At 38.6% G+C, this 9840-nt stretch overlaps 1 protein-coding gene across 2 annotated transcripts in view; it reads left to right on the plus strand.

Moving 5' to 3' along the window:
• Positions 1–9840, plus strand: part of LOC118338182 (pyruvate carboxylase, mitochondrial-like) — a 314296-nt gene that overhangs the window by 164271 nt on the left and 140185 nt on the right. The gene's annotated exons all lie outside the window — the stretch shown is intronic.

Genomic DNA, 9840 nt, shown 5'->3' on the forward strand with positions numbered 1-9840 from the left:
ATAACATGAACCTTTATTATTCTAGAGAATTCAGTGATAAAGAAAAGTGCCTTTTAAATTAGCTCCTGCACCAGACTCCATTCAGAAATACAGCAGTTTAAGACCGCGTTGTCTCTGATATTGCTCAAACACGCACACATTAATAAGGATTTCATTAATAATAATCATTTGAGATGTAGTTGCAGTCTCCGGCTGATGAAGTCCCATAACTGAATATCACTGTAACAACGTCCTCATTCACATATTGAACCGTGAATGTGAACAAAGCTCCACACTGACGCACCAGACTCCATTCAAATATCTGACCATTTAAGGCTCATCGTTTATCAACCGAGAGCCGTTGGATTCCCTAAAATAAACTTTATTTCACTGATTAAAAGTTCACTGTTCGCAGCTGCAGATGTTGTGGCGTTCACAATAACGTTGCATTAACTTACAGTTCATTATTTAAACTATATTAAAGGAGTTTCATTCTCTCCATCACAGCTTCTGCTAGCTGGCTAATGTTAGCCGAACAGGTAGCGACGACATCGGCTACAAACCTGTTTCCATGGCGACGGCCCCGATATCAGCACTCAGTCACTGTCCGAGGACAAAGCTCACCGTTTCATTAAAATACCAACTCATAAACAGATCCGTGTTTCTTTGTCGTTATTCAGTCGCCGCCATCAACAGTGCAAAGACGGTATTTTCCCGGATATCAGAACTCTCTTCACGTCGCTTTACGTCGCTTTACGGCAGCTGCTGTTCACGTTCTGGCCGCCAGAGGGAGACATTTTACAACAAACATTCAAACATACCTAACAATAGATCATTAAAGCAGCAAATAAACAGAAAGGTTTAACCAAAAGAAAACAAACAAACAAACAAAACACATCTAAAATATGAGTTAAATTAACGTAACTCTGTAAATCCTGAACCATGACATCATTTTGTGTTTACTGAACCATATGACAAATAAATAAAAAATTTGCATATATGAGTTTTCATTTCTGTCATTTCTGTCATTACAGAAATAATAAAAAGTTGTCACAAGTTTCTTCAAAGATCAACTTTTATTAACATCAAATAAAACTGTTAGTAACAAGATGGTATAAAAGTCTGTAGGTCACGTATGTACAGTACACATTCACTCACTCGCTAAATAAAAACTTGTTTAAATAGACAACAATACAAAACACAATAGTATATTTTCCAACAACCTTAAAATAATTCCAATTCACAGGGATAACAGTTGTTGTATGTTCTTCTTGTATCTCACCAGGACGGGAAAGTTCTCCGATCAATAAAGTCTGTTCACAGATCTGGAGTCAGTTTCTCAAATTAATTCTGTCAATAAAGTTTCCACCAAAGAACAAATAATGATTAAAGAACACTATTATATATAATACGTTTTCAATGTTTTAACTACATTTTTCGTGGCAAAGGTTTATAATTAGTAAATTCTCAGATAATAAGACTTCATTTCCCACAGCTGAAGAACATGAAATATTAGGATTGGGCCTTTATTTGAGACAAGCCTTTATTTCTAATTTTCCCTGTTTTATTTTATATTTCATCATATTTGGGCTCTGCTCTTGTTTTAACTCAACACATCCTGCATGTTTATCTATTGTCTTTATAAATGTAGTATTATGTCCATTTCTACATCACTAATTCCATCAGAAGAGAACGTGTGTGATTGCTGCAGCTGCCACTGCTGCTCGCAGGCACAGCTTCTGAAGCAAGAAGTGTTCGGGGTCCACATCTGAATATCTGATACTCACTAAACACAAGCCTGTAAGTCTTGTTTGGCTTCATCTAAACATGCTATGCACTAATTTGGGTGAAGATCAGATAAAATATCCGTCTTTCCCCCAAAAATCCCGAATTGTGGAAAGTTTTTATGGCATAACTGGCGTGGCCTATATCAGTAAAATTAGCGCCTGTACGGAAATGTGTCTTCTACTCCTGATGGTCTAATCACACATCATTCTGCTTGTGGTTATTTGAAATCATTGGACTTAACTTAAAAAAGTTAATATAAATAATATCATTATTTTATGAATCGAAAGACAGTATAAATCTCTGCCCTGCTTCTACAGCACGACATTTGTCCTGTATCTACATCATTGACTTATGCCCTGTATCTACTGCATTGATTTATGCCCTGTATCTACTGCATTGATTTATGCCCTGTATCTACAGCACTGACTTATGTGCTGTATCTACAGCATTGACTTATGCCCTGTATCTACAGCAATGACTATCACATGAATTCCCCTGATAATACTAGTCCATGCGAATAGGGCTTATGACATGACTATTGTTGCGCTGATGGAATTAGCGCTATGGGAATGGACTTGCCTGGCCTCCATCATGCTAATTGAGACCTGGACACTGTTATTTGATTACTAACTTTCATGCAAGACAGGTCCTTTGAGAAACCTTTGGGAAAAATATCAGTAGTGAGAAGCCAAACATCAAGATGATGTTCCTGGTGGCTCAGAACCAGCAGTCACAAGCTGCAGCGTGAACACAAAAAACAGATTCCCTGCTTTGAAATTTTACCCAGAAACCCAGAGGTGGGTGATGAAACCTGAAAATGTTGAGACAATAAAGTAGCGTGTTGTTTCTCCTACACAGGTGTAGTGGTGTTGGCCCATGATGGGAAAGAGTCCAGGTCAAACATGACGCGACCCCAACTGTTGATGGCCAGACTGATGCAGCCGATCCCAATGATGTTCATCACCACGCCTGATTTAGCCTGCAGGGGGTGCAAAGGAGGAAAAAGAGGTTATTATGACTCCATGAGTGGGTCTGAATAGGCTTTTTGTTTTTCATAACAAAAACAGGACTCACCATGTCAGACACTTTGAGGAAACCATAGGAGAAGACTATGGCGTTTGGAGGCGTGGCCACCGGCAACATAAAGGCGAAGGAAGCGCTGAGGGTGCAGGGGATCATCACGTACAGCGGGTTCAAGCTTATAGACTGGGACTGGGTTGGGACACACAAAAAAAACATCTTCAGTAAATGTCAATATACAGATTTAATACAGTATATCATATCCTGAGACAAACATTTCACCATATTAGCACCACATTCTTATCTATTAATCCTGTTTTATTACCAATGAGTGAATGGGTTGTAGCGTAACTTAAAAAATCAGACCTTCCCCAACTTTCTTTGCTGTCTGTTGATGTGTTTCAATGTTTTTCTATATAGGATGAAGGTCGGATTTTCAGTGAAAATCCAAAGGATGTAACGTTTATGCCGTAGAAGTGCCTTCTCTCTCTGCTTCCGTACAGTGTGCAACACTAGCTAATGTTAGCGTATAAATGGAGTTTATATGTTTTTTACTGTCACTGTTGATGTCAAACATCTATAGGAAGTACAGTAGCTCAAGAGTGACCGTCCGTCCTCCCTTACTCTTATACTGTATTGTAATGTAATTGTAATGTATTATAAATGTATGGAAAGTGAATGAGTGTGTTTTGATACCATGGAGGCCAGGATAGGCAGGAAGAGTGTTGCCGTGGCGACATTGCTGGCACACTCGGTGAAGGTGGCGATAAGGAGGCAGAGGATGACGGCGATGGCCCAGGGAGGGATGGAGTGGAGTGGCGTCATCTGAGCACCGAGCCAGCGGGACAGACCGGACTCCTGACGACACACACACAAACACACACGTAATGTTGTGTTATTACGAAGTAAACGAAATGCTGCAGTGAACTGAGTCTGAAAGGTACAAAGGTGTTTCTGGCCTCTAGTTTTAAGGTGGTGTGGTAAAGGCAGGTGTACACTTTACCCCAAATTTCTCACTTTCAAAAGATTTTCTTAGCAAAATGTTTTTTTTTTCGAAAACTCTGTCTCCGTCCTGTTTACACAACGTTTTAGCTTTTAAAGTTTTTCTTTGCGTTTCGAAAAATGTTCTGTGTTCATACGAACAACAGCTGACCCACAACAATCATACAGAAAAACTGCAGAAAAACCAAAACGTTGACCTCTGTTTAGGAACTGTGGCTCCGACCAGGACTCTGACTCTGGGGATGAAGACTTGGTGGATTCAGGCAGCGACAGGAGAGGAATAAAACGGAGGAAGAGGAGCCAGTTTGTAGCCAGTTAATTAGTCAGTAAGATTTTGACTTTGTTATGTCTTGTCCAAAATTGTCTTTTGGTTGTCTTCCATGGACATAGAGGTGGACTTGTCGTCACAGTTTTCACAGCAAGGCGTTTTGGCAGTTTACACGCCAACCGTTAAGACCGCACTCTGGAATTTTGGCAGAAAACTGTGTTATCATGTGATGGAAACAATACAGGAAAACACACCTCGCTGCCTTTGGCCAGAGCGAAGCCGCCTCCCAGCAGCAGGACGATGTTCCAGGGCATCTTGTTCTGAGTCACCTGCCAGGTGAGCAGAGGAGGGGCGGGGCCTCGTGACACCTGGGACTCTGATTGGATAAAAAATATTTAAAATCATAAACACATACACAAATCATCATCATCATCTGTCTGCTCTGTGTGTGTGTGAGTGTTACCTGTGTCACAGCTCCTCCAGAAGCAGAGGAAGTGTGGCGGCTCAGAGGGAAGAACAAACAACAGGACGGCAACAAACAGAGAGACGGTCGCGTCCGTGACGAACCTGCAGAGACGATAAGAAAAATATTTGTATTTTCAACTGCTCAAATTAATTTCACATTCCACAAAAATTAACAGAGCAGAAATGTAACTTTCCTAACTTGTTTGTTTTTGTGTTGTTTATAAGAGCAGATGATGAACTGATGAACGTCTTCACATCATTCATTATAATGTATTAATGATAACTGCTCTATCCACTAATATAAGCATCCATTTTCCTAAGTCAAGGTTAGGGTTGTGCTGAGTTTAGGGTTTGGGTCACATCATGTCAAATGTTGATCTGAATAGTAACTGGTAACTCTGGCTGTGAAATCAATTTAAAATGTTTATTTTTCCTCTAAAATAAAGTTGAGTACAAAGTAACAGGAAAGTGTGCAAAAGCATGTGAAGTAATATGTAAAATATTAAAATATAAGAGGTTGGGAGGTCTGCTTTTAATTTGTAGTATTGTTACAACCTTACTTTTTAGGTTTTAACATTATCTGGCTCCCTGGTGTTTATTTGATTTTTCGACTTGATGATTTACTTTTTATTGTTTATACTGTATTAATGTTTAGCCTGACAAAATTTTATTTATTGTAGTTCATTTTTGGTTTCATGTGTTGTTTCAGTTTTGCTTCGTGAACTTCAAGCTGCATGTTTGTATGAAAGGTGCTTTATAAAGTATGTAAAGTCCAAAATTAGCAATTAATACTAGGTCTTTAAAATGTTGGCTAGTGAAATCCTTCCTGTAAGTGATCAGCCATTACTGAATCCTAACATGGTGCAACACCAGTTCATGAATGGGGATTTCACCACAAAGTGTTTGTATTTGTCCTGTGACCAAAAGTACTGGAGTATTTCCAAATCCACCCTCTGCTTTTTCTGTGTGTTTTTTAACCTTTTGAGGACGTTTCATTCAAAGAGAAGTTTTCAGCTCAGTTCAGGAGTGAATTTTCACAAAGAATCTGATATCATGTGTGATAGTTTAACTGTTTCATCTTAACATCTTGTAGACTTAGGTCTTATAGAATTTATTTATTAGTTGAATAATTATCAGTCCAAATGAAGCCTTCACAGTTGATCTGGAGCAAACATACAATTAGAAAGAGTTAAGTTATAACAATATATACATGGACAAGGACAAGGACAATAGGTTTACTTTAATCAATAAGTTAAGAAACAGAAAATTAACTAGCAACTATTCTGATAATTGATTAATTGTTTCAGTTCTTTTAAGCAAAATTTTTAAAGAATTCAGCAACTCAAGTATGAGGGTTGGCTGCTTTTATTTGGAAACTGAAAAGTCTGCAACAGCAAATATGTTCTGAGAGAAACGTAATGCAGACAGAATTATGTTTTCCATTCACCCAATAACGAAATGTTGTTAATTAACCTGGCAAGTCACAAAAACGTTCATACTGATAAAATAGGCAATCTCACAATACTATCCTCTCATAGACTTCAGCATTCAGAAGTCAGCAGTGAGATGAGACACATGATTGACATGTAAAGGACCAGTTTGTAGGAATTAGTGGTAAAATTGCAGATTGCAACTAACTACATGCTGCAATCTGTATTTGATGACCTGGGAATGAGATGATCTAGATCCAACGTTTGGTTTGCCATTCTGTAGAAACATGGCGGTTCAACATGGCAGACTCCATAGAAGAGGACCTGGTGTCTCGAAACACAACACAACGATTCTTACTTTCAGATCATTATACTACACTAATGAAATACATACATCCTCAATGTTACACACTGGAGCTTTAACAGAATAAGTTATTTCCCTAACCTTAACCGAAGTGCTTTTATTGCAGGAGTCTGGACGTGAACTGAAACGAGGAGACAGGTTGCTCTACCAACGTCTGAGGGAAATAACTGCCTCCTTAGCTGCTAAATGTTCAACTGGTAGTGTACATGGGGTTTATATGCTTTTATTCTGAAAAAGATGCTAGAACAGACAAACAATGAGCTATAACTCAGGATAAAGCTGTGTAAACATTCAGCCAATTATTCACTACCACAGACACAAAAAAAGGTTTGAATCATTTGTTTTCGTCAGCAAGTGACATCAGATGAAGTGATTTGGGCCAGTTATCAGCTGCACGTCTGAGCTATCATCCTGTGTAATTAGGAAACATGTTGAAATCATCCGTTTGCACAAACTGCAGGTCCAAGGTGACCCCCCCACCCCTCCAAAAAAACAAAACAAAACCAGGCCAGGAGATCATACATCGTACACATACACGTGTTCTGCTGCCTTTAACCTTTTGTTCTTAGGATAAGGAGAATGAACTCATCATACTCAATGTTAACCTTTTTTTTATGACTACTACAGACCGTTGAAGAGACTGAATGAGACTTGAAAACAAGTCTCACAGGCTTCTTCATTAGTGGATTTTAAGCAATTCTGCTGCCTTATAACATCTAACCAAAAGAGCCTCAGAACTGAAGTGAAAACATGAAGTTCATGAGTGGAGGGGAATCAGGAAAATAAAATAAAATTAATGATTTCTTTTTCTCTCTTCTAAGAAATGGAGTCTTGTTTTTTTTGTCTCCTGTCAGATATCCGTCAGGACAAACAGATCAATGGATGATGTCCTCTGCTGGTCTTGTGAGGTGAGGTCAGCTGGCAGTTAATGAATGAGTGGATAAGAAAGCAGGTGATAGGTGAGGAGGCGGAGCCAGGTGAGACAAGGACTGTGAGGTCAGGTACAAAACACTGATGACGTCATTATAAACTTCCTTCCTGTGAAGCCACAAACAAACTGTTTGGAACTGACCTCAGAACATATGTCCGGCTGTACAAAACTAAGTCGTCTGGGTCACTACTGGAGTCCCACCGGGTTCTGCTCTGGGTCCCCTCCTCTCTACCCTCTCTCAAGTCTCTTGACTCTCTCTCACTCTCACTCTCACTCTCTCTCTCTCTCTCTCTCTCTAACTTCTGTTATGAATTGGCGCTATACAAATAAAATTGAATTGAAATTGAATTGCTAAAGTCAAAAATCACTAACAAGAGAAGTCTTTGCTCTCCTAAAAGTGTGAGCATTGTGTTGTCGATTGGAGGTCTGTTATGCATTCCACAGATTGGAGCAAGCTGTGACATCTGTTTTCAGTTACAGGATAAATATTTCATTATTCATATCTTGTACGAGCGATGGCACACAATATGACACTGATTAAACCTGACCTTTTATTGAACCTTGCATAGATTTTAGAGACTAATCAGTTATTGTTCCTGTAGGTGACTGGCCTAAACTCTGGGTGATTTAAATTATGTTGGGGTCTTTATCACATGCAAGCCCATCTTTTCATAATAACTAAGAATGCGCAAGATCACTGCAAAATCACTCTATGATTCATTATGTATTTGCCCGATGACTTGCTGAGTCATCATTGACAAATAGCTTTCTGCTACTGGTGTTGTTTTTTTCCAAAATAAAACCAGCAATCCAAAAAATATTTTTGTATAGCTTTGGAGTTCACTCAAATAGTGATCAATGACTTCTTAAAATTCAATTTTTTTTTAATTGCAAATGGATGTGTTTGGTGATAGAAGGCTGTGCAGCATGTTTTCAGGGAGAAGGAGTGCAGCATCAAACATTTGTTTCCCTCTCAGTGGCATTTTTATTGTTCCTTTTTTTTAGGGGTCTTTTTTTGTTTTCACAGAGTCTGTGGTTGCACTTAAGCCAATATTTGGCATATGTTTTTGTGCAATGATAGCAGGAGACCTCCATAATTTTATTGTAACAAACTGAAAAAGTTCCAAGTTGAGTAGATATTTTCCGCACATAGCAAACTGTTTTATTGTAGCAAGTGGTGTACTTCTTTGAAAAGAGTGCTATGAGCAGTGCTGAGCAATGTGCCAAGGTCTGACATCTCTGTATGCAGTTAAACTCTGAATTTTTCATGGAAATAATACATTTTCTTCAGTATCTGTGCTGTTGCTGGCAAGCAATGGGACATTGTTCAAGCTTCACTGTTCCCCTTGTAGTCTCAATGCTGCGGATGTTTGACAGCCCTTTGATCTTAAACAACCACAAGCTAAGCTGCGGCTTAAGATGCAACAGATGACAATATGCAACTCACATAGCTGCAGATATTTTATATACAGCCCTCACCTCTAGAGACGCGAGTGACAGCCTATTGTCAACCGATAAGAGCCTAAAACATATTTTCACCTTTTTTTATTGTGAAGGAAAATGCTTTGCTTTTTATTTTCCTCAAACATCTGCAAAGTTGCTTTAATGTAAAATGTAATTGCAATTTTGTACAACACAGAAATCTTACATTAATAAATACATGTTAAAGTTGGACTGTATTTCAAATCTAATTAGTTCTTGGTAAACATACTATGTATGTACTCTATTTATGGGATCTTTTCCTTCATTTGACATATGTATCTGCACTTAACCCCTGTAACTCCTGCTGTGCCAGTCATTGTGTCTTATGTGATGTTGATATCTGCCTGTTTGATGTTACTCAACACTGCTTACCCACCACCTTGGTTGTGTGGTCATTAATAAATGATTGATTGATTGGCTAAGATAATCATGTACTGAATACTGAGCTGCTGCTGGCCATTTGGGTCCCATGTTAAAACCCATCCAACAAATTTAATTTCACTTAATGAAGACCTCTGTTGGGTCAAAACATTGATGATAAAACTTAAGAGAGACCCATTTCCAGTGTGCAGGCTTTTCTATTGTAATGTTTTCATACATTACACTTTTATGATGATAAACGAGCACCCATTTGGCTAACAAACAGTCCATAAACTGAAAATACAAACATAGTATCTCAATCTCATTTCAGCTCCTGTATCTCTTTCTGATTCGGTTCTACTTTCCTCCAAGTTAAACCAAACTTTCAATAGATTCCACTAAGAAAATAGCAGTGCATTTACTGCAGCAATGCACCAAAGTCCGAAATATCCACTAGTAGCAAAACACTGTGAATATTAAATAATGTCCCACAGTATTTGGCCTTTAGGCATGGCTAGATAAGGAGCAAGGTTAAATTGCTTACTTGCTGTTGCTGTCAACTGAAAAGCTAAAGGACCTTCTCTCAGCAGTTAGTCCCTATTATAGCTCAACTGAGATTCCCAATGGCTGTTAAGCTGAGTGCTCAAAACCAAATTCACTCCTGTCTGTATATTTGAGGAACCGTGGTGACTGGAGAGGTCCCAGTTGTAAATGTAAGTTGTGGATCATATTCGCTGTTATATTTTGCAGC

Source organism: Morone saxatilis, unplaced genomic scaffold (genome assembly GCF_004916995.1).
Source record: "Morone saxatilis isolate NCDOM2014 unplaced genomic scaffold, NCSU_SB_2.0 Contig4, whole genome shotgun sequence".
Lineage (NCBI taxonomy): Eukaryota > Metazoa > Chordata > Actinopteri > Moronidae > Morone > Morone saxatilis.